Genomic DNA, 23,768 nt, shown 5'->3' on the forward strand with positions numbered 1-23,768 from the left:
TATATGTGATGTGTGTTTGATGTATACAGAATGTTCTGAAGAGAGTTCCAATATTTAGAGAACAAGAAGAAGAAATGAAAATCCTAGAAACATGGTTCCTAAAATTAATATTTCTGAGAAATAACCAAACGTTTACCATCGCTGTAAGAGCAGCATATCTTCCATTGTAAGCTCTTTTGCAAGAACGAAATGAGTAAACGGAATGCAACCATTTGTCACTACGTATTACAAATATACCTTTGTTTGTGTTTGTATCATGAGTACGCTTAAGCAGACAGCAGTACGTTAAAGTTCGTAATCGTAATACTGCTGTAGTATTAATGCACCAGTCAAGTAAGTTAGTTCTGTAGGCCTATCTGATGAATAGGAACACTTCACCTCATTCCCGTTTGGTCTGATTACGTGGTTGGGTTTTTTCCGAGGGTTTCCCCAACCATAAGGCAAGTTCCAGGTAATCTGTGGCGAATCCTAGGCCCTATCTCACTACATTCCGCCAAAAAATTGTAATGTAAAATTTTGACTTGTTCCATATCTTAAAGCTTCAATGCTAATGTAAGATCTTTGGAATACAATAAATGAAATGAAATATCACCATCACTGTAAGAGCAGCATATATTCTACGTAATGTGAGCTCTTGCGTAAAAAACAAAACAAGCTCCTATTCAGCAGATATGAAACTAACTTACTTGACGTCCACACTTATGGAGTAACGGTTAGCGCGTCTGGCCGCGGAACCAGATAGCCCGGGTTCGATTCCCAGTCGGGACAAGTTAACTAGTTGAGGTGTTTTCCGGGGTTTTCCCTCAACACAATATGAGCAAATACTGCGTAACTATCGCTGTTGATAACAACTAGGGCCATGAAAAGGAAGCAGTTAAAGCTAGTGATGGTACTGAGTATAGCTGCGGTGGGTAGAATGGGGTGAATTTCCCCTACAACTTGATGTAAGCAGCGGTACAGACGGTACACTCCTTGCGTCAAGTTGTAGGGGAAATTCATCCCAATGGTACAAAATGTACACTGCTTACAAGTTGCAGGAGAAATTCAACCCAGTGGTACAGATTGTACGCTGCTTACGTCAAGTTGTAGGGAAAATTCATCCCAGTGGTACAGACTGTACGCTCCTTACGTCAAGTTGTAGGGGAAATTCATCCTATTGGTACAGACTGTACGGTGCTTACGTCAAGTTGCAGGGGAAATTCATCCCAGCGGTACAGACTGTACGCTGCTTACGTCAAGTTGTAGGGGAAATTCACTCCAGCGGTACAGACTGTACGCTCCTTACGTCAAGTTGTAGGGGAAATTCATCCTATTGGTACAGACTGTACGGTGCTTACGTCAGGTTGTAGGGGAAATTCATCCCAGTGGTACAGACTGTACGCTGCTTACGTCAAGTTGTAGGGGAAATTCACCCCAGCGGTACAGACTGTACGCTGCTTACGTCAAGTTGTAGGGGAAATTAAGCCTAGTGGCACAGACTGTACGCTGCTTACGTCAAGTTGTAGGGGCAATTCATCCCAGCGGTACAGACTGTACGCTGCTTACGTCAAGGTGTAGGGGAAATTCATCCCAGCGGTACAGACTGTACGCTGCTTACGTCAAGTTGTACGGGAAATTCACCCAAGCGGTACAGACTGTACGCTGCTTACGTCAAGTTGTAGGGGAAATTAAGCCTAGTGGTACAGACTGTACGCTGCTTACGTCAAGTTGTAGGGGCAATTCATCCCAGCGGTACAGACTGTACGCTGCTTACGTCAAGTTGTAGGGGCAATTCATCCCAGCGGTACAGACTGTACGCTGCTTACGTCAAGGTGTAGGGGAAATTCATCCCAGCGGTACAGACTGTACGCTGCTTACGTCAAGTTGTACGGGAAATTCACCCAAGCGGTACAGACTGTACGCTGCTTACGTCAAGGTGTAGGGGAAATTCATCCCAGCGGTACAGACTGTACGCTGCTTACGTCAAGTTGTAGAGGAAATTCATCCCAGTGGTACAGACTGTACGGTGCTTACGTCAGGTTGTAGGGGAAATTCATCCCAGCGGTACAGACTGTACGGTGCTTACGTCAAGTTGTAGGGGAAATTCATCCCAGTGGTACAGACTGTACGGTGCTTACGTCAAGTTGTAGGGGAAATTCATCCCAGTGGTACAGACTGTACGCTGCTTACGTCAAGTTGCAGGGAAAGTTCAACCCAGTGGTACAGACTGTACGCTGCTTACGTCAAGTTGTAGGGGAAATTCATCCCAGTGGTACAGACTGTACGGTGCTTACGTCAAGTTGTATGGGAAATTCATCCCATTGGTACAGATTGTACGCTGCTTACGTCAAGTTGCAGTGGAAATTCATCCCAGCGGTACAGACTATACGCTGCTTACGTCAAGTTGTAGTGGAAATTCATCGCAGCGGTACAGACTGTACGGTGCTTACGTCAAGTTGTAGGAGAAATTCACCCCAGCGGTACAGACTGTAGACTGCTTACGTCAAGTTGAAGGAGAAATTCACCCCATTCCAACCGCGCGCAGCTATACTCGGTACCATCACCAGCTTTGACTGCTCCCTTTTCATAGCCCTAGTAATAACAAACGCCTGCATTCTATTTCCTCATTTGTTTCTTGACAAAGAGCTCACAGTGGAAGATAAGCTGCTCTTACACTGATAGTTAACATTTGCTCATTTCTGAGAAAATATTACTTTTAGGACCTACGGTTGTAGGAATTTTATTTCTTGAATTGTTACATACTGCGTCCCTTCAAAATATTTGAGCCTTATTTTCTTTCAGAACACGCTGTATATTATGTACGTATGAAGTATAATTGATTATTTGTGATGAATGTTTAACATATGTTTCACTTATAGTTGACGTATTTTTATGTGTTTGATGTTTCTTATTTGCTACTTAACGATGTTGTATCAACTACCAGGTAATGCAGCGTCCATTGAATTTGTGATAGCGAGATGATATTTGGCGAGATAAGGCTGAGGATAAGCTCATATTCGCTTTACGGTTAAGGAAAAGCTAGGAAACAATACAAACAGGTAATAAGCAGTCCAAGCGGAAATCGAACCCCCAAGCACACTCCCGGATCAGTAAGTAAATGCGTCTGCCACCTGAGCTAATTTTAGTAGCTGTATTTGACATATATTTGACGTACGTTTGATGTAGGCCTATGAATAATTTAATGACTAATTTATGTTTGACGTATTTGACGTGTAGGCGTATGTGGTATGTATTTGATGTAGGCCTATATGTGTGTACGTTTGATTTATATGTGATGCATATTTGACGTATTTGTGATCTGTATTTGACGTGTAGGTCTATGTGTATTATGAATATTCAAGTGTGTGATGTTTTTCATGTGTGTGCGATGTGTTTCACGTATATAGGCACCGTGCATGGGTCTCAAAATCGTACTGGTGGCGCCGCGCAGTGTCTCAATTCCTAATTAACTACAGGCTCGCAGTCATTCACTAGTCATGTGTGATATAGAAATTACATGCGGTTTTCTGCCGATAAAAAGTTGTAATATTAGTAAGAATGGGTTCATTGATTCATAGTGTTCTGCCCAAGGGCAGATCTTTCACTGCAAACCCAGCAATCTCCAGTCTTTAATTATTTTATAGACTCAGTGGAAAGTTCAGTACTGCTAGAGGAGTGTAAAAATGTAACTACAAAGTTACTGAAATATCAGTGAAGTTGTTTGGCATTTAAATCAGATTTCAGACCATTGAATGAGGGTGAACAGTCATATTACGAAAACATTGATATACTTATATTTGATGTCATGACGTGTGTAATATTTGTGTGTATAATGTCTCTATAAATTACGTATTTTAATGTGATTTAATTCCAAAAGTAGTCTTAATTACACTTCCTGAATAATGGGCGACTGCAAATTCTCTAAAACACAACACATAATGAACAATATCAACATACTACCTCTGATTGAGGTTCTGGCTGATATGTACATCTGTTATCAGGCTGTATATCTCACTTGACGATATGTGTCAGAGGAAGAACAATATTGTTTGTATGCATATGAAGTCTGACTAGTGTAATTTGTAGCTAGTCGGCGATATGTGCAATGGAAGGGAAAAGATACTGGCCACTCTACCCCATGATTCTGGCCTAGTTGCCTCATAAGTGGTGCCTTGTTGGTATCACTTATGAGGTTCAGACTTCTCTTTGGACAGTTGAATAAACAACAAGATCAACATGCGGAAGCAGTTCAATTGATAGTTTGTGTAAAATGTTATACTGTATATTTTAATTCGCTGAATGCACCTTTCAACATGAATTCGAACACTGGCAACGCTGTAAGTAGTTTCGACTTCTTCAGCTGTTAATTTACCATCGTGCAGATACGGTGGAGTAACAACAATGATCCCTTTATCGGAGAGGTTTGTCCGGGAAAACCTAACTTCATCACCACCTTCTAATAAAGTCAATAATCCGCAATCAGTTGTTATGCATGTGTCACTCGATCTGCCTCGGTAGCATTTAGATTTGAAGGCCACCATCTGATCCACATTGGGTGGCTGTTCCACTTCTGAAAAATTAATTGTCACTCTACATTTTTCAATATTGCAGGCATTGTTTCCTGAATACTTTCTCTGCTAGGCCAAAACCCAAAATTACATTAACCATTGTGGATGTCAACAACATTAAAGTGGCGGTAAAAATACATTATAATTATAATTGTACGTTTAACTCCGAACTTCACCCTCAGAGCAGAATACGACAATCCAGTTTTTATTTTAATTGTAAAATATGAGTAGACGATTTTCTTTACTAATCTTACTCTTGGACAGAATTTTTCGAAAGCTTTCGATGTGAAATTCACTAATAAAAATGGCAAAAATAATATGTATGGTCTACATCTTGGGGCGTTTCGACTATCTATGGTAGATATTTTTGGGTTAAATGATAGAATTGGAAATATTTCTTATGATTCTACTGGCATGATTGTGTTTCAATTGGCAGCAATTTTAACAATATATTCGAAACCACAAATGTCACTCCCATTAAGTCTGGTAGTTCTGTCTCATATTTTATTGTAAAATAATTTCGGAAATTTTGCATTTCATTAAATATATCATCTGTTCCTGAACGCTTGTCATAACATTTCTTATGTGACTTCAGTTCGGCATGTAATGGAATAGACACTTGAGTAGACAATTCACACAATTCAATTGTGAAAGAAACAACAAAATCACTAAGAATGGTTTCATTTACTTCTGTCTGTATGGCTACTTCATTTTTCGAAATAACACTTGTTGAGCATTCGCCTTCCATAAAACTTAAATTTTTATCTTTTCTTCTTCTTTGTGCGTCTCTTTCGTACCTTTCCGGAGCTAGTTGAGATGAGGTAGTCTTTTTCTTGTAATCTTTTATAAAAATACTGGGAACGGTATGCTAGTTTTGGGGGTGTTCTGATCTCGTTCCCAATAAAATGAATAGGCTTACCGCAAATTCTTGCTGCGGGTGTTGGTTTCCAAGGTGAACCATCAGCACTTGAAATCAAGAATTAAATATCGATATGAATACATTTAAAAATAAGTATATTATTATTTATTGTTGCTAATATTATACATAATACTGTATATATGTAAAGAACTCAGTAATTATGTACTTTCTGAAATTTAAATGATAAATTCCTGTTGTTGTTAACTTAATGGTTATTTATAAACGTAATACTATATACATTCTATTTTTTATATCAGGCCTAGTATATAATAATACTATGATTACAAGCAGTGTAGCCTTATTTACTTTCGTCTGCGTACTGCACGGATCCACAATTAGCGTCGTTGCGCTTCAGTTTTCTGTTTTGGGAATGAATAAAAACAATATCGGTTGGTGTGTTCCTATAAGCATTACTACACTCAAGAACACAGCACTTTGCGTTACCTTTCCGCTTTTTAGGATCATCCATATTTCTAATCATTTAACCTGAGATGTTAAGTATATTCATACGCTTCAAGCACAACTCTATCGCTGCTGTCCCGCAGTTAGTAACAACAGTCGCCACCAGAGGAGCTTGCACGGTGCCTATATGATACATGCGATGTGTGTTTGACATAAACGTGCCTGTTTTTACGTGGTGTGTGATATTTGACAAAGTGTGAAGTGTGTTAGGAAAAAATTATGGATATTTACGTTTGTGATATATTCGACGTATGTATGATTTGTTTCAGGTACGCGTGATGCGTCTTTGACATGTGACGAGTTTCAGAATTATACTCGTACGTGATTTTTTTTACAGTACATGGTGTGAGTATTTGCTATAAATAATTACGAAGTGTGTTATGATTGATACTAATATAATATATGTGATGTCCACACCTGTGGAGTAACGGTTAGAGCATCTGGCCGCGAAACCAGGTGGCCCGGGTTCGATTCCCGGTCGGGGCAAGTTACCTGGTCGAGGTTCTTTCTGGGGTTTTCCCTCAACCCAATATGAGCAAATGCTGGGTAACTTTCTGTGCTGGACCCCGGACTCATTTCACCGGCATTATCACCATCTCATTCAGACGCTAAGTAACCTAAGATGTTGATAAAGCGTGGTAAAATAAACTACTAAAATAAAATAAATATATGTGATGTGTGTTTGACGTATGTGTATTAGGTATGCATGATGTGAATATTTATGTCTTCCCTTGTCTATCTGAAGTTACATCAGTTAATGCATTTGCCTCTAAAATTTCGAACGAAAATAAAAGTTTAAATGTTCTCACCCATAAGTAAAGCAATAAACGTCAATCATTTGAAAGTTCACGCAATAAAAATTCAAACTTCAAATGTACACAAACTTTACTTTATTGTTCACGGTAGGGCAGCCCTCCTACACTTCAGCTCTTCGCTCTTATTATCCCCTTAGGCTAGTCATTCAATTTAATAAGGGCACTCTCCTCTACCCTCAATATCCGTCCCTTCGTAGAATAGGAAATATCACCGATAGGCGTTTTAGAGGATTGAAATTAATGGTAAAAGGCAATTTTCCCCTCCATCTCAAAATCTAAATTGTGGCTTCGTAAAAGGAAACGGTTTCCAATCTGTTGTCGAGATGGTGGGATGAAACTAGTAGGGGAATCCCTTTGCTGTGCTTGGACGTAAACTCCCCATGACTTTCAATCATTTACACTTTACCCCAAGATCAAACTTTCAAAATGTGTTAAACATATTCAATTAAAGGTTCGTTTTATATTATTTTTAATCGATATATTTTAAAGGACTTGGACAAAATTATTGCTACTGATGACTTAGTCACAATTCATGAGTATGTATAAGGTGATTCACGAAGTAAAACACACACGTCATGATTGTCCTCACGAGTTAGGTTATTAGCCTGTTCCAGTTCCAGAAAACTTAAAAAAAAGTTTAGTTAAAAAAGGTGGTCCACATTTCATTCCCTTTTCGGTAATAGAATAGAATTTGTTTAAGTGTCCGATGTAAGTCCAATGGCTACACATGTTCAGATCATTAATTTATATATTCTTCGAACTTATCTTAATATTGCAGCATCTCACCTTGCCTAATTTCCATGTTCCCTTCATGATCCTGCTGAAAGTCTCCATATAAAAGCATATTTTGGCTGTCTGTGAGAAAATTGCTCCAATGTCTGGTATTTTGAAAAGGTTTAAAAGATCTTTGCCTATATCTTGTCTCTTGAATGTATATTATGCTTTTATCCATTCTCATTTAATGTATATGTCATTTATTTGGGGACATAATAAGAAAACTGCTTTGAGACTTTTACAAATTATTCAAAATATAGCTTTAAGAAATTTATTAGAATTTCATTATTTCACTCCAGTTAAATATCTATATCAATTTTCTTTCGTTCTACCAGTTCAATCAATTATCAAATTAAGTGCTGCCATTTTCATGTACAAAGTTATTAACAATTTAATATATAGTAATATTATATTTCAGTTTAATAAAGATATACAACAACTTTTAACCAACTTCCTTTAGAATATAGAATTTTACCAAATTGCCGGTGTTTTAAGAATTGTTTAAAAATACGTTTTTGGGAAGATTATTTATTTTAATTCTCAGTTGATTTATTTATTTATTTCATGGTTTCAAACTTTTTCTTCTTTCTGCCCAAAACTTTATGTCATCTTATAATTTGTTCTTATTTTACTTTCTTTCTTTAATAAATTCTTGTGTTAATGTTTGTCTTCACAGACTTAGTTTTATGACTTTTCCAATTACATTGTGTAACATATGTATGTGTTCTTGCATAGTCCCTACTTGAGTTATACTCAATAAATTAAAAAAAAAGTATTAATTCTCGCTTGTTACGCGTCTTAAAAACTAGATTGGACCATTTTGTTGTTCCCAAAGTATAAATTCAATATAATTCGTAAAACGAGAAAGTGATAAATCGGCGTCTTAAATCTAACACATACTTTCTCATAATGCATATTACGCACTTCGCGAAAACTCAGTTCCTTATCATATTGCTATAATTTTCTGATCTATAATTGATTTTATTTAATTATCATTTACAAGTCATCCGGAAGTAAAATATTATACAATGTAACAAAATACAAATTTGCAACTTTTGCTTTCTTTATTACGCGCATTTCTTTTTTGCAACTTCTAAAAGGAAGATATATTATGACTTCAGTTACTAATTGTACAGTTAGAATAGACACGAATTGACACAATATAGCCAATTTTTCGTACTTTGTAATCAAATGTGAAGGTCCAAGACACGGTGGATTACCCAAAAGCCTAATTACAATATTCTAACTATAGTATTTACATATCAACCAACGGAAATATAAAGACAAGCCTTGAAAGAAGAAGAATCCTCGTGAATTTTTTTTTCCACAGAATGAAAATTACAAGAGAATGTGGAAAAAAGATAAACATTTACTGCCTAAAGCGAAGCACTCCGATCCAACGATTTTGCCACTGCAACATTTTGTCACCGATTCACTTTTGTCACCACAATATTTTGTTAACAATTTAATTTCCTCATCACTATTCGTCACCACAATTTTTTCCCTTCTTCCATTAGGCCAAACATTATGGAAACGAATTCAAACAGAGAGACTATCAGGAGAATATCTTGTAGAAGAAAACACCGAACTAAGAAGCCAGTTTCATTCCTTGTTACATTGGCCTTTGTACCAATGAATGATGTAGTTCACGCCTTCGATATTCTCCAAGAAAATGTTATGGATGAGCTAACCCCAATCTTCGATTACTTCGAGGATAATTATGTCATGGGTCGTAGACGTGGAAGCAGCCCATGTTCCCTCCAAATACATGGAATTGTTACATTCGTACCAGGGAAAACCTGCCCAGAACAACAAATACTTGCGAAGCGTGGCATAGACGTCTCAATACTTTAATGGGCAAAGCACATCCCTACTTTTACCATGATCTGAAGTTGCTACAGGAGGAGACTGCAAGGATACATCAGGACATTGAGGAATTAGAAGCAGGTCAGTCTCCACCCAGAAAAAAGAAGAAATACACGTCCTTAGATAACAGAATTGCACGAATTGTCAATATGAAGCGCATAGAACACGAGATAACATCCTTGATTACGTACGTGCGATAGGTCACTACTGCAATGGAAATTTTGGTTGAAACTCCATAAAAACAGGATGAATGTATGTAACTTCAAAATCCATGATAATACAGACCATTAAAATAATACAGTGACTGTTTTGGACTCATAATAAAAACATCCTAAATGTAAACGTAATGTATTTTGGTGACGAAATCTCCTCAGTACCGGTATCAAAAAAGATGACAAAATATATGATGACGAAATATCTTAAGTGACAAAATCTTATCAATCACAATAATCATGATGACAAAATGTATTTGATGACCAAAAAACTAATGACGAAAAATAGGTGACAAACTATAATGGTGAAATTTCCGGTTACGAAATGCCCTAGACCCGTCTATATATGTTTGAACTCCAAACATTTTGTCTCGGAAAGTACTCTGATGTAGACCCACTAACAAGTATGTAGAATATATAGACATTAATTTTAACCGACAAATACATCACACACACTATTCTCGCGAAAAATCTCAACTATTTACATAATTTATTATATAAAATAAATCAGCATTTTATTGTTTCAGTCAATCACTTATCATTTATCAATAGCAGAAAAAGATTCTGTTACATCAAAAGTACAATTGTTAAAAATCACGAATATTTTCGACTTTCATGGAAGTCAACTTCAGGTGATATTTTGACAAACAATATTTGAAGACTAGGTGAATATTTAAATACAGTAAAACACTTATAACTAATCTGACCATGTGTGCTTTACATGAATTGGTGAAATGACATACATGGTTTTAAAATAACATACAGAGTAGAGAATCTTCCATTAATCAAAATTGTGATATAATATATTAAGGTACATGCAGTGTGCTTAAATTATAGGATTAAAATCATTTAAAAATGTTTTTAAGGTTGTTGGCCTTGGAAGGCTATAATACTTACATAATGTTTCTGAACTGTCAATATTCTTCTTCATCGTCATCATTAGAGCCCGGATGTTAGGCAAAATGCCTTTTTTATACTGAGTGTATGTATGAAAGACTTATTAGAGACAAACGCGTTTCCACACATTTGGGAACAATAGGCCCAATTTTTAGTTTGCCTTTTTTGCCTATTTTAGCTTCCATTGCCTATTTTAAGGTTAAATGCCTTTTTTTTAGCCTTTTTACGTCGTTATTGTACATTTTATATATTTTAATGCATTTAAAATAAACCGCACATAAATTATATCAAAAACAAAAAGGAACGATTGTACAAATTAAAAATATATATTATTCACCTCACACAAATATTTGCTGAGAATCTTATTCTCCAGCAATACATATGTTTCCAAGAAGTCGTAAACTTTTCTCCCCTACCGATTCCAGCTTTTATGTCACTTAACATTTGAGCAGTATAACCCTCAGTGCTCCGGTCACTTCGGGGTATACCAGCGAAAGAAAGGGGATGAGGGAAGTATTAAAAGCAAGTCTCCAGGTCACGTTACTGTTGTCGCTTGCACGCACAAGTCACGCGTACTTTGAAGTCTCCAATCCCTTCTCATACCTCTCTTTTTGAGACAATACACAATCGGTTTTTCCCGATCTCTGAAAGAAAGTAGATGCAGTCTTTCTGAAATAAGACAAGTTGTTTCAAGTTTGCTCCAATCATTTCAGCAGAAGTAGAAAGATCTTTTTCCACCATGAAAAACGTTCTCTCTGACAGGCGGCTCACTATGACAGTTAACTACTTAAAATAGTAATATGCGTTACAAGAGCGGTATGTTGAAGTTTTCATGTTCGAGGAAAAGTTTGAAAAAGCGAAACGTAGTTGAGCTTATTTAATTTCCGAGAATTGAAAGAAAACATACCGCTCGTGTATCGTACATTATTTTGTGCGAAGATCGTTTATTACATACCTGAAAGAGGAATTTCTAATTAGTTGCAATGAAATCTCCATCTTATTTTCTGTTCAATGACGGCAAATTTGGAAAACAAAAATATCTATCTTCAACATTGTTGCTTTAAAATGCTTTCTGTGTTTACTATACTCCAGCAGGCCGTGATATACGTCGTCTTTTTTTCCCCCAGTCTATAAATGCGAACTTAAAACAAACGGCTTCCTTAATGTTACATGCATCACGAAAAGCAGTAACTTTAGTGGAGTTGTAGAGTTTACTTAATATTTAAAAACAATAATTAACAGTGCAATTTAGGTGAAATTGCAGTGGTAAGTTTCCAATTTATAATTATTACTATATTGAACGTCTCTAAAAATAATATGTTAAAAGCCTAAAGCAGTAAAATGAATATGACGCTTAAGCGGTAAGAAGAGGGAAATTGTTATGTGTATTCGGTTGGGAATACTGAATGTGAAATTTTAGACTTTCCGCGGATTGGTTTTGTGCGGAAACCAAGCAAATACGCACGATCTCGCACAAAAGTATCTTGTTGTGACATGTAACCAAGGAAAGTGAGTACCGTATGGGATAGTATTTGTCTATTTTTCGTCTGTTTCTACGAATAATAAATGTCTATTTCACTGCCTATTTTTACTATTTCTATTGCCTATATGCCTGCCAATTTTAACCAAAATAAATATCTAAACATCCTGGCTCTAGTCATCATCCACCAGCAAGTCGTAGCTAATGAAGGTTCAAGGTCTTTCCTGTCTTATCTTGAATTCTTTTATATTATAATATTTTAGCCGTGTTTCGCGTAATTATAAACAGAGAGGGTGCTGTAGACCATGATTTCCGGACACTACACTATCTCCTTCGGATAAATCTGTCCGTGGGAACGCGACAGGTGCAGCTCCTGGGAGGTAGTCGCGCCATTAGCAGGCCGATACAAGGAGTGAGCCTTCTCGTGTCTCGCAGGTTGAAGGGTTGGGAAACTTAGCGAGGGGTTGGCCAGGTGGGGAGCACGTGTCAGACACCCGATTGCTTCCTGTGCAGCAACATGCTGATGGCGCATCCCGGCAAGGACGACATGATTTTTGTTTTTATTGTCGCTGCCGGGCTTTTTCTATCAAGTTTCATGCTCACTTAATTCGTTCCAGGCATGAACACAGGTGTAGACTAATCACTTTGGTCGGGGAGGAATGTACTGACAGCGAGTTTAAAAAGTACGAAAGCGAGGATATTTGATAAGTTTTAACACATCGTATAAATCACAGTCATGGCTTACAATCTCGGTTGAGGCATTGTCCCGTTGACAGCAATGTTCTGTACTGTTTTAGGCGGATACTTCGCGTCACGCTGACATCACGGGAGTATCGCCAAGTGGGTGTCTAAATACCCATATTGCGAAGCATCTAAGGAAACATAAGCAGAAAATGGAAAAGGAAAGAATAGAAAATGGAAAAGAAAAACTGAAAAAATAATAAAGGAAAATTAAAACGAAAGGAAAGGAAAGGAACAAATGAAGAAAATGGAAGGAAAATTAAAGGTAGAATGATACGAAACAGGAAGGAAGGAAGAAAAAACGATAAAACACAGAAATAAAACTATTTAAGAAGAAAGGAAGATAAGACTTTTTCTTCTTTTTTCTTTCTCTCTTTTACGAAGGAGGTATCCGAAGGCTTAAGGCTGATTCACAAATAAATCGGGAACGGAAACGACAACGAGAACGAGAACTAAAATATTGTTAAAATAAATGTGTTTAAATGTGAGTGTTCACAATTAACTATTGTGAATGCTCATATTTAAATATATATTAACATTATTTCCGTTCTCGTTCTCGTTGTCGTTTCCGTTCCCAGTTTATTGTGTACCAGCCTTAACACTGCAGCCTGAGACAACTCCTAGGCCTATTCTGTGAATGACTGAGTAACAGAACGGCCGCGCTCTTGTACAAGTAATTTACGGCATGCCGCAACGTGAACTTAACCCGGGTTATTGTATGGATTATGATATGATGTGATATGATGTGATATGATATGATATGATATGATATGATATGATATGATATGATATGATATGATATGATATGATATGATATGATATGATATGATATGATATGATATATGATATGATATGATATGATATGATATGATATATGATATGATATGATATGATATATGATATGATATGATATGATATGATATGATATGATATGATATGATATGATATATGATATGATATGATATGATATATGATATGATATATGATGATATATTATTAACAATTCATTTCCTTACAACATTTTCCATGCAAATATTTTCAAAATTTTTAATACGCTATCTTTATTTGTCTCAGAAGTATAAGTGCATTTTAAGAATGGAACTTAAGTTTTAATTTTAATGCTCATTTTTCACAAACTCGCTTCTTTTTCAAAAAGAATATTTTCTCAACTTTTTACAGAAAAGTGAAATTTTCAGATACCGCTATGTTTCTTTTGTAGTTCTTACACGCACTGAAATAATGTTTTCGTAAATCTACACCCGAAATCCCGAACATCAAGCAACCTTGAATCGCCACAGTTGTTTATACCTGCCTGAACTTTTATTTCTTTTGGCAACTATTAGGGCCTATATATGTATAAACAATCAATACCCTATTTGAAACATCATCTCTACCTTTCAGTGTATAATAATCCGTCTTCATTTAATTTCTAGGCCTTATTAAAAGGCTAGGAATTTTCTTTTCATATGTTTGAGATCAAGTGTCAATCTCAAGTAGAAAGATATTAACGTTACGTTTTATGTTTCTTAGAAATGCAAATTTATTTGAGAATTTTTTTTTCTATTTATATAACCATAAGTAATATCATATAATAGAACCAGAATATTTTGATAACTAAGATACTGTTCTGTTTTGTCTTTTTGTCTCATTTAAACATGTATAATGTTATTTATTTCAATGATGTATGTTACTGAAAGTTACGAAATCTTTCCACGCCGACCAAATGCTATTTCGAGAATGATGAACGAGACTCGAAGCGCACGAGAATGACGAGACGAGACGAGACTCGAAAGGTAAGTGCAACGAACACAGAGAGCGAGAGCGGCATTTAGTTTTGTTCATCTCTAATGCTTATTCGTTTACTCTCTGGCGCTTGAAAATTTTTATGGCTATACTTTAATACTTAGTGGCAGAATTTTATGTTCCTTGTTTCTTCATACTTTTGCTGAAAATGGTCTTATACAGAATTTTTAAGGATTTTTTAATTAATTTAATTTTATAACTATTTCATGATTTCATTTTCACTGTTTAATAATTTGAGACTTCCATTTGTTACATGCTGTGCAGGATTTTAGAATCTTTTCACCCAGTCATAGTTGTATAAACATCCAACTCCATATCGGCTTCATTATCAGGGAGGATAGCAAAGGGAAACTATCTGTCGGGTCTTTTTCTAAAAGTTACTATCTATTCCAGTCCTGGAGAACAGCTCTTGACAACGAATCCAATAGAAATATTTTCCATTTCGCTGTCTTTTCTGATGATGAAGCCGATACGTAGCTCCGAAACGTTGGATGTCTCTACAACCATGACACGATGTCAATACTGTAAAACATGGGTGTCCAAACGCCTATAGAACTAGGAGATATTACACGTCAAGTATGCTCTGCTAAGATCAATAACTTTACATATAAAATAGGAAAAACGACCTTAAAAATATGCGTTGCGGGTTGCTTATACCAGGGGTTACCTCGTACGAGTTACAATTGAGACAGGGAGATCAAAAACCCACTTACTCCAATTTTTGACAAAATTGAGTTATGGGCTGGATGATGCTTTTTAGTTTGTCCCGCATGCGTGGAAGGCAAGAATACACTAATATCGACATTCATCTGCATTCTGGGGGCTGTTTTAAAACTGGTGGAAGTCAGAACTCCACTTACTCCATGTAATAAGAGAGTTTTTGCATTCCAAGCTTAATTTCCCGGAAGATGGCAACACTATCGCTCATTCATCTAAGTAAAGTGATACGAAACGGTATTCAGAATGTCACAAAAATCTATGAAATCCATGTAAGTAAAACTATTAAAAGGTCAATATCGAGTCGATTAACTTTCAGAAACCCAATACAGATGCATCATTCCCCAGTCAACTAAAGTACAATTAAGCATTGTCATTGAAAGTAGAAAGCAAAATGACTTGCAAAATTTAATGCAGTTTATTTCTGAGGAAAGTAGGATGAATTACCAAACTATGTTTGCGGACAGTAATAATCTAGAATCTAGATGCACAGGAAAAACATGAGAGTGAGAGAAAAAACAAAATCTGTAACATGAATGAGACTGTGTTAACATTTTAATATTGTTTGTGGTTTTGTGTATCTTGATGTGCTTTATGGTAATTTGTGATTTTCTGTGTCACATATTTGAAATTTAAGAAAATGTATCAATGTTAATCTTATTAATAAACTTCATTTTCTCGCATATTCCAATGTTTCATAAGGGAATTATGATATACTTATCTTTTTTTCTTCACATGGCTCATATTTATTCACTTTTCTTAATTCATACACTGTGGAAGTCAGAAAACCACTAACTCCAGCAGTGTTTATTTCAAATTGTAGCGTAAGATAATATAAAAATTTAGGTTTTGAAGTATTTAATTGATAAAGAATGTAATTTTACACAATATTAATAGATAAATGTATAATATTTAAAGTTAGTAAGATAAATAATACGTTTTTTCTCTCCCCTGTAAAATTTAGTTTATTGGAGTTAGGGAGTTTTTGATTTCCCTGTCTCAATTGGGAATCTATGCAGTAGAATCTCATATCGTTTCATATTTTTTTTCTATTATTTTATATGTTATAACAGTCCTGAGCCGTGTTATAGGAAAGGTATGGTACACGCGCCACATGCTACTGCTCCAGTACGTAGAGAAGCGTACTTGAAAATACTGCCGGGTATACAAACTTTAGTAAGCAATTTCACTTCAATACTGCGTCCTATAAAACAAAACCTTTCAGCTAAATGAGGCAAGTTTACGTTCAACTCTTATTCCATCATCACCTTCAGGCAAGCGAGCTTCAAGTTTCGTGGAAATTAGTCACTAATAACATGTCTGTCCTCCATGACGTAAACATTAAGCCTATTAACTCAATTTAGCTCATCCCATTCTTTATATATAAACCATAACCTCTGGTACACCCCTCTCTCCCTCCGACAAAAACAGCATCATCAGCAGAAGCGCATCAGCTGCTAATAGAGATGGGATATCTTTTGATTAGTTAGTGTTTGCAGGTTCTCCATCTTTCCCTCTCTGGAAATAAGTAAAAGAAAACCGTTCCTCATCACGAGGATAAAAGCTTCCTCGCTCATACTCAATACGCCTGGGGACTCTTGATGAAGTGGATGCTACTTTACTCTTCGGCTAAAAGACTTTGGACAGGCAGGCATCAGGTCCCAGAAGACGGCCTCCGTGTTGGAAGGTTAGTTCTTCCACCCTACAACCATTAAAAGTAAGGGATTTGAAATAACCTTCTGATGAAAATAGTTATCACATTGGTGCACTTACGAATCCAGCATATCTTATTCCAATTCGGTTACATACTCATGTTCCCTCTCGGTTCCTTTGTTTTTACCTTCTTCTTTACCTCTTTTAGTTTTCTTATCTTCCTTCCGCCTTTATTTCTTTCGACATACTCTCCTCTCCTCTCAAATCTGCTCCCCTCCTCTTTAACTCCCCCTTCTCTTTTTCTATCTTATCTTCCACTTCCTTTCTTACTCTATTTTCCTCTCCCATCCTCATCTCTATTCCCTCCTCTCCACTGTTTCTCCCTTGTCATTCCAGACCTCATCCTTTTTCTCCCTTCTCATCTTTCTTTAACATTATTACTTTCCTGCTATTCTATTTTCGCCATTCTCTATTTTTTTTCGTTCAGCTCTATTTTATCTCACCTTCCCTGACTTTTACCTGCTTCTCTCGTCCACTACATTCTTCCCTCACTTCAAGTATAACGGACAGAATGTGTTTATAATATTTCAAGTAATAAAATAGATCATTTCGATTTTGTTACGATTGATGGACTATTGACTACAATATCGTCGTTGTTCCTGCAATAACTCGTATGTGCAAAATATAATATTTTTCAGTAGGAAGAAAAACAACACATTTATTCATCCCATGGCAGCCGTACATAGGAGACTGCGAATTCTTACATTTTCGAAACAAAGAAATATAATTACATATATAGGAGATTTTATTATTTGCTATATCATTATTTAAGTTATTTAATAGAGCAAAAATCTGAAAATTGATAAATATGCCACATAAGAGTTATTGCAGGAACAACGACGATATAGGCCTACAATACATTAATTTAGAAAATATATTCATGAATTTCGATCCCGCACTGCGTTTTGTATCTCTTATTCTAGTAAATGAGAGTTCGTTGAGATTCTATTTTGTTTCATTTTATTTATATCAATTATGCTTTTCACAATGCATGAAAACAATATAGCCGTTGTATTGCAAGAACATAAATGGGAATGGAAAATGACACAGACTGACAATTTCAAAGCGGAGAGGATTCTTCTGCCTTCTTGGATCGTATTGGAATTATGGATGACCCAGAAACAAAACAACAAACAAAATAATAGAAATACTCTGGTACTTCCAGCAAAAGATCAAGTTCAAAAATCGGCAGGATAGATTCTCGCATAGTTTATGTTATGACTACATAAAAGAAGGTAAAACTATTACGAAAGGGCATTATTCTTTATTATTACCTATCTATGCTTCTCATAAGAAATAGAGAACACGTCTTAATAAAATTCCCATAGATCTGGTGTTCTTGCAAGGCAATGCATCTGTTCACATGCTCCTGATCGTGTAGCAGAAAACTGATGTCTCTGACTTTCAAGTGATTGACAACCCCCACAGTCACCAGATTTAGCCCCCTCATACTTTCACCTATTTCCGGAACTAAAAATATACATTGAAAGAAAATACATTTTTATCAAATGAAAAAGTAATAGATATTGTGGAAAAGTGGTTTGCAGACAAACACAATGTATAAGTTTCGCTTACAACACATTGCGGTCCACACCTGTGGAGTAACGGTCAGCGCGTCTGGCAACGCGAAACCAGGTGGCCCGGGTTCGATTCCCGGTCGGGGCAAGTTACCTGGTTGAGGTTTTTTCCGGGGTTTTCCCTCAACCCAATATGAGCAAATGCTGGGTAACTTTCGGTGCTGGACCCCGGATTCATTTCACCGGCATTATCACCTTCACCTCATTCAGACGCTAAATAACCTAAGCTGTTGATAAAGCGTCGTAAAATAATCTACTAAAAACACATTGCGCAAGTGCAGTAAACAAGAATCTTTGTATATTATACTGCTTGTGGACAGTCGTGCGAAATTGTTGCCTACATACAGGTGGACTCTGGCACCAAATTTTAATTCAGTATCTGTACATCTATTACCAGCCAGTACATCTCACTTGACGATATATGTCAGAGAAAGAACAATTGTTTGTCTGATTAGTATAATTGTGTAATATGTAGCTACCAAATGCAGGAATCTCTTACGTCCTCCCTAATTGCAGCAAGTGTTTTCTCATATCCAAATTTCTCGTCTTGAATGTGGACTCAGTTGGAATGGGTTTTTGACAGTATTTTTCCAAACATTTACGGAAGACCTGATTTTTCAGCGTGTTCCATGGAATATTGGCTGCTATAAATGTTCTGCAAAGATCTGAATTGAAATCAGTAATAATCAGTTGTTGCCGAACTCGCGGAAGTTTGAGTCAGCAGAGTTTGTTTCGGGAAATTCTCTCTTTAGCTTTTCCTGCGTATCCTGTGCCATCTACATGCTGCTTAACGTGAGATTTTATCTTGTGTGAAATCTGAAAGAATGGATGTGTTTAGTAGGCTAAGTATGATTCAGAATGTATAGTTTTAATCGATTTAATTTTCCTTCAAAATGAGGTTCGAATAACTGTACAGGATAATCTCCTTAAATAATAATAATAATAATAATAATAATAATAATAATAATAATAATAATAATAATAATAAATGTTTATAATTCCAAAGAAGAAAAGTTATACGATTTTACATTTATTAAAAATAGACTTAGGCTAATTTGTGGCCAGTGTTAGCCTTAAATAATCTGAGAACACCACTGAAAACTAATAGATTAGTTACCGGCTTGCCTACCGTAAGAAAGAAAATGTTCAATCTATTATGTTTGTTACATAAACGACAAAAAATTATTTTCCCGTAGTAAATAAGATTATAGTCCACTAGCCAGGAACGAGTTAAAGAAGCTTTCGAACGCTTGTCTTTCGGCATTGTTTCTCTTCTCACTGCTTTGCAATGCAACTAATAGGCCTACAGTATATAAGCTCTAAACCATACACTCAGAGAAGAAAACTGCAAATGAAATTTAAGCTATGTATTGCGCATTGTCGTTGAAGCATTCAAAACGGTTGGTAGTTAACACGTTAATCAGAAACAGATCAATTGTTGGCGTCCAGCTTTACAGCTGGGTTGTTTCCGATCTCTGATAACGAATTTGAATGATATCATGTGCATCAGGAGTCACACGACAGCTGAACTGTGGCGCGAGGTGACAGACCAGTAGTGAGTGATCTCATAGTCAGAGTGCATGGCGAATCAGAGTAAAAATTCCCGAGAAAATCGAGCCTTTTTGGGAGGGGTACATTACGACCCTTTCCAATGCCAAGTACAGTTAAGTGAAAATAAAAGAAGCCTGCAATAAACAAGGTTTCGTTATTTCCAAGAATGGCATCTTCTGTGTACTTATTAAGATAGGTAAAGATCGAATGGAATTAATTTGTCTCATCTCGTGGGGTGCGGCGACTTGTGACGGGGGGTGGATTTGCTTGCTTTTTCCACTCTGGAATTAATCCCATCCAAATTTTGCCAGTCTTATAGGTACACACAAGATGCCTTTCTTGGCAATAACGAAACCACGTTTTTTGCAGGCTTCTACGATTTTCACGTAACTGTACTTGGCATTGGAAAGAGTTGTTATGTACCCCTTAAAAAAAAAAGGCTCGATTTTCTTGGGCATTGCTACTGTGATACACCGTGCACTCTGGTTATGAAATCACTCACTACTGGTCTGTCACCTCTCGTCGCAATTCAGCTGTCGCGTCGGTGTAATTCCTGACGCACATGACGTCATTCAAATTCGTTATCAGAGATCGGAAACAATCCTGTAGTTAGCTTTTCACTGTTGACACGAATTCACCTGTAGTCTTCGCAAGACAATGCGATGTCATTCCGTGCGTGAGACAAATTTTAAAACAAATAATTTTTAAGTAAACTATAATATTGATTCTTAAAAAAATTAAAAAATCACTTGTTTAGACACAATAAGGAAGAAATAGGCACTGACTCCCAGTTTAGGTACTTTTAGGCAGTATAAAACTGCTCCGAATTAGTATAATTTTCCATAAATTGCAAACATCTGCAATTATTTTGCAGACTAAATAATAATAATAATAATAATAATAATAATAATAATAATAATAATAATAATGATTTATTTAGCTGGCAGAGTTAAGGCCATAAGGCCGCCTCTTCCACTCAACTAGCAAAAAGTATACATACATGTATGAACTTACAAAGGATTCAACAATTTGATTTAGATAAGAATAACATGTATACAAGAGTTATTTGCGAATTAAAAACAAAATACTATGAACTATTAATAAAACACTGAAACACAAACTATGTAGCAGAATTAAGCTAAAACACATAGCATGTTAATATATATCAAATAATGTTAGATAATAGAAAGAGATTATCATGAGACAATTTTGAAAATACAGCACTATCAGGATACATGTCTAAAGGAAGGAGTAACAATGTAGACAGTGATAGTTTAAGTCAGTATGATTGGAGTGAAATGCTAAGTATGTTATCTTTTAAGCTGTTTTTAAAAGTGTTTATTGTCTTGCAGCCCCTAATACTTTTTGACAGGGAATTCCATTATCGCGAGGTGGATACTGTAAAAGATGATAAAAAAACGAGATGTTCTACGAAGAGGTGTACTTAACGCGCCACAGATAAGTGATCTGGACGCATTTTCCTAAAAATCCGAGGTCTAGGTATACTACAAATAATACGAAATAGGCCTTTCTTAGTGATTAGAAGGAAAGTGGACTTACAGGAACAATGAAGTATAAAACAAAGAATCAGTTGAATTTGTTGCAAAACTACTGAAAATCGCAAGCTGTATAACTATACGAATATTGTAGAATTATTATAATTATTATAATGTTTATGTACGCTAACAACACATGTATAACAACATGACTTCACAGTTTATTTTAACTGTAATTTTTTTGTAACTTACCGACATATGAAGTACTCAAACGTTTGGCCCGTTGTGTTCTTCCAGTAGCTTCTGAAACAAAGGCAATTGTTATTACACGAACATTACTTTAAGAAACAGACCCTGTCCTACTTAATAACACAGCTTTATAATCACATTAACACTATGACGAAATGCTATACAAATGTGGAATATTTCAAGCTTGATTAACATAGATACAACGGTCATGTGTACAAATTTTTGCGAGAGAAAGTTTTTTACTGTTTCCCTCAATGACTTACTCAGTGTGGTAACTTTCGATTGTTATAACACAATCACCAATTACTGTAATATGTACTTGTGCAGATAAGTCTTTTTAGAAGTACTTCAACCGTGACATTTTCTTTGCAATCTGCAATGAAATAAACAGATGACTAAAAATTAAAGTCAGATGGATCCATGTTAATATGTATGTAGGCCTATGTATCCAATGCCTACCCACTTCACTTTACTTGATTCGGGTTCCGCATATTGTCAGTTGTCAATTCATTTCATCTCTCAACAACATCGTATCGGGAGTTATTGCACGGGAGTTTGTTCTCTTTACGAATACTGGATACTTGAACTCTATGTATCAGGTTTCGGTTGATCTATTAAGTAAAATGGACGACTGCAAGACAGTGACGATTTCCACGGTAGTTATTGATCGGCTAAATAAATCTATAAAAAAAAAGGATCCAGACAGATTAATATTAATAGCCTAAGTGGAAAGATGTGTCACGAAAGTCGCTGAGAGATAGTGTCTTCAGTAAAGAACAAGGACGAAGTAGCAAGTTAGTGCGAAAGATCCCCAAAAATAATGTAGGGCCTACGTTACTGTCTGTTATTTTTGCAGTATTTTATTAGTTGTACTTTAATTTACACTTTACCTAGTGTTAGTTGGTCTATGTTGTGTTTTGCCACTATACTGTATCTTAGAATTTTATCAAAATATTTCGTTTCAGGAACAGATTTGTGAAAATTCTTGTAAAGAGATGTGCCCAAAGCTTGCTTTTGTTATCAGAAAGGAGCTGTTTAAAATGTATTATTCTCTTACAGTCAGCATTTAAAAACTGTGGTTGGTATTTTCTTCAGTATTAATAAAATTTATACTTAACAGACAAACCATCTGTTGGGATGGATACTGAATATTCGAGACAGGGATTCAAATTCCATCCCCCATCAATTTCTCAACTTTAATATTTAATTTTCTTTATTCGTTTGTTATTGTTGTCCCTACATCTCAATACTGACAGTTATTTTCTAATAATAGTGTTATTATGATTAATATTGTATGTTCGTTCATAATATGACATTGAATGCAACTTTAATAAATTACATGGTGTTAATTAATATTAATACTTACTTACTTACTTACTTACTTACTTACTGGCTTTCAAGGAACCCGGAGGTTCATTGCCGCCCTCACATAAGCCCGCCATTGGTCCCTATCCTGAACAAAATTAATCCAGTCTCTACCATCATATCTCACCTCCCTCAAATCCATTTTAATATTATCTTTCCATCTACGTCTCGGCCTCCCAAAGGTCTTTTCTCTCCGGCCTCCCAACTAACATTCTATATGCATTTCTGATTTCGCCCATACGTGCTACATGCCCTGTCCTTCTCAAACGTCTGGATTTAATGTTCCTAATTATGTCAGGTGAAGAATACAATGCGTGTAGTTCTGTGTTGTGTAACTTTCTCCATTCACCTGTAACTTCATCCCTTTTAGCCCCAAAATTTTCCTAAGCACCTTATTCTCAAACACCCTTAACCTATGTTCCTCTCTCAAAGTGAGAGTCCAAGTTTCACAACCATACAGAACAACCGGTAATATAACTGCTTTATAAATTCTAACTTTCAGATTTTTTGACAGCAGACTGGATGATGAAAGCTTCTCAACCGAATAATAACAGGCATTTCCCATATTTATTGTGTGTTCAATA

The 23,768-nt window shown here is 36.0% G+C and overlaps 1 protein-coding gene across 1 annotated transcript in view; it reads right to left on the reverse strand.

Moving 5' to 3' along the window:
• The window catches only part of LOC138703217 (POU domain protein 2-like), a 2,136,291-nt gene that overhangs the window by 1,475,898 nt on the left and 636,625 nt on the right, over positions 1-23,768 (reverse strand). The window contains exon 6 of the mRNA XM_069830922.1: positions 21,823-21,873. The gene's annotated coding sequence lies outside the window, so the exon portion shown is untranslated. The remainder of the gene's footprint in view (positions 1-21,822; positions 21,874-23,768) is intronic.

Source organism: Periplaneta americana, chromosome 7 (genome assembly GCF_040183065.1).
Source record: "Periplaneta americana isolate PAMFEO1 chromosome 7, P.americana_PAMFEO1_priV1, whole genome shotgun sequence".
Taxonomy (NCBI): domain Eukaryota; kingdom Metazoa; phylum Arthropoda; class Insecta; order Blattodea; family Blattidae; genus Periplaneta; species Periplaneta americana.